Source organism: Pundamilia nyererei, unplaced genomic scaffold (genome assembly GCF_000239375.1).
Source record: "Pundamilia nyererei isolate P.nyererei 1_Seehausen unplaced genomic scaffold, PunNye1.0 scaffold00216, whole genome shotgun sequence".
Classification (NCBI taxonomy): Eukaryota; Metazoa; Chordata; class Actinopteri; order Cichliformes; family Cichlidae; genus Pundamilia; species Pundamilia nyererei.
The window spans coordinates 481998-484696 of NW_005187617.1; positions in this window are offsets into that span (position 1 = coordinate 481998).

Sequence of the window (2699 nt, forward strand, 5' to 3'; positions counted from 1 at the left end):
TTTGTGCAATAAAACAAATAAAATGTTGCGTTTTCTACAAAAACGGGAACATCAAAGCCCGACATCGACACCGTCAAACTCTGGATACTGTGCAGTGGAATATTCTGACCTTCTCTGTGTTATGTTGATATGGCTGAATGGATGGAAGGCTCCACAGGCTCCACAGCGTCATGTTGTGTCTTCATGTAATCCTCTGTTTCAACATAAAGTACTCGTCTGTACAAGTTATCTTTTACATGGACTGTTCTGATGATTACATGCTTGGATGAATGAATCTGTGCTTGTTATCATTCTTAGTCAAAAGCCATGCAGACTTTTATTGTGAAATGTTGTTTGAGCAGGTTTAAAGGAAGCAAAAAACACTCTATGAACCGCTTTGTCAAACATCACATCTGTGGTGCTCTTACTACCACTCACGGTCGTCGCCCTTCTTCCTGATCTAGCTTCAACAACTCTTTGCCACAGCCTGTGGCAACGCTCATCAAGTTTATCCCTCTGTTACTACAGGATCAGGATATTATTTAACGAACGTAGTGAATTTGTTAATTTCATTTCCAACTCCATATTTTGATTGAGTGAAAAAGATTCTTATGTCATGTTGGTGCAACCTCTGGGTTCATGCTTGTCACGGTCCTGGGTCGTTGATCCAGTGTTTTGAGGGTTCATGATGTACTTTTGGTTTATGAAGTTATGTTCCAGTGTTTCATCCGTTGTATTCACTCTGTTGTTTGTATCCCCAGGTCTTAGTTTGCTGTCTAGCCTTTAAGTTTTGGTTATTATTCCCCCCTCCGTGTTCCCCGTCCACTTGTGTATATAGTGTCTGTGTCTCCTTCTGTCCGGTGTTGTGATCTCCCTCTTGCTGTGTGTCGTGTCTGTAAGGTGACTCCTTGTATAATTCTTTCTGGTTAGTATCTCCCAGTTGGCCTTCCCAGTTTAAATCTGTTCTGAGTGCAGTCCTGCTTGTGAGTCTGGAGTTTGGGTCCTGGCACACACAGATTACCGTGACAATGCCATGTCTGAAACAAAGTGTTTTAGGTCCTGTTTAAGAGAACTACCTTTTGATTGGCTGTTTATCATAAACAGAAGGTTTGACAGCTGAGTTGGTGCTGAGTGCTCACAGCCAGAACTGTGTGTCCGAGATGGCCTTAAAAGGAGTCACTCTCTATGACATCACAGAGATCCAAGACTAGAAAAAACTGCGATCTTAGTCTGAAAGGCTGAGGATCATAGAATTTATTACTTGCCTCGTTATTTGAAACGTTGGCGATATTCAATATGGATAATTCCATATCCTGTTACAGTTCAGCTACTGTAACAGTTATATATGACAGAAAACGAGGGGAAAGTCCTCTTTGTTTGGATATCTGCTGCTGCTCGTTCAGTCCTACACTCATTTAGGTTTGACGACCTAAATCCACCCTGAACTTATTGTCTTCAACACTCCTGACAGTTGATGTGACACTGAGGTCAGGACTCGTGAATGTCGCATCAACATGAGGTTGGTGTTACTCAGCAAACGCTGACCCCACAGGATCCAGTTTCATATATTCATCCCATCTGCTTCCTTTACCACACACACGTACACTTACTCAGGAATGTGTTACATTGTACAGTGAAATGTGAGCCTGTGGGTACAGCAGGGTGTGTGTTATGATGTGATGTACTTGGCTGAAAGAATGAAAACACAGCTTTGGCGTTCACAAAAAACAGTTACCGGTTCTAATTGCATCTGCGTGGCAGACCGAGTCCATTTCTGAGTGACCATCCCTCAACATAACAACTCCTAAAACGAAACTTTTGCAAAGCTATCCCCCATAAACGTGATGATTTATGGTCACAGTGTGAGAGCATTGCTGGGTCGCTTCATATTTTCTGGCAGCTCGTTAGTTACAGATGTGACAGCTGTGACTCCTCCCTCTCCATGATGTGGTTCTCTGTCCTCGCTGATCACAGATTTTGGTCCTTCAGTGTTTCTGTTTGTGATGCCATTTGTCAAAGGTTGCCTGGGAACAATAACAACAAGAGTTAAACATTTTAACAAAAGCACATAATGAAAGTGGGCCAACTAGTCTTAACATCATGTTAGCTTTATGTCTGTGGAAGTCCTGCATGAGTGACAAATAAACATAACAGATGAATGACACCAGCAGAAGTGACCTGTTTCTGCCTGGGTCACGTCCTGATGCTGCTCAAATGATGTCGTGTTTATGGAAGCTGTGCGGTATTCAATAAGAAATTAATGGACTTTTGTGTCCCGAAAACCATGACGAGGACATTTCTGAACCAGAAGCTGTGGGTGGATAAAAGCATCTACACTGCTCTGAGGACCAACACCACCGCCTGTAATAAAGAGCTCTCAGTCAGTAACATGAGGAAATACAAGGCTGCCTCTGATCAAGTCCACAGAGCGCAATCTGTCTCCAGAAGACCACGTACCATCACAGACTGTAAGGAAAAACCCTCGAGCTCTCTGGCTGGAGAATCACAGATCTTCTATGTGTACTTTGAGGGCAGGAAACCAACGTACCACCTGGTGGATTCATGACAACCACTGGGACAGATCACAACTTAAGGAGGACTTGATTCCCTTTTAGGCCGTGAATTTATTAGACGTTTCCTCAAGGGAAGTGCCAACGAGCTAGTCCCTGTGATATATTTAACGACTGCATCATCCCCACCAGAGATGGGCAGTAACGCGT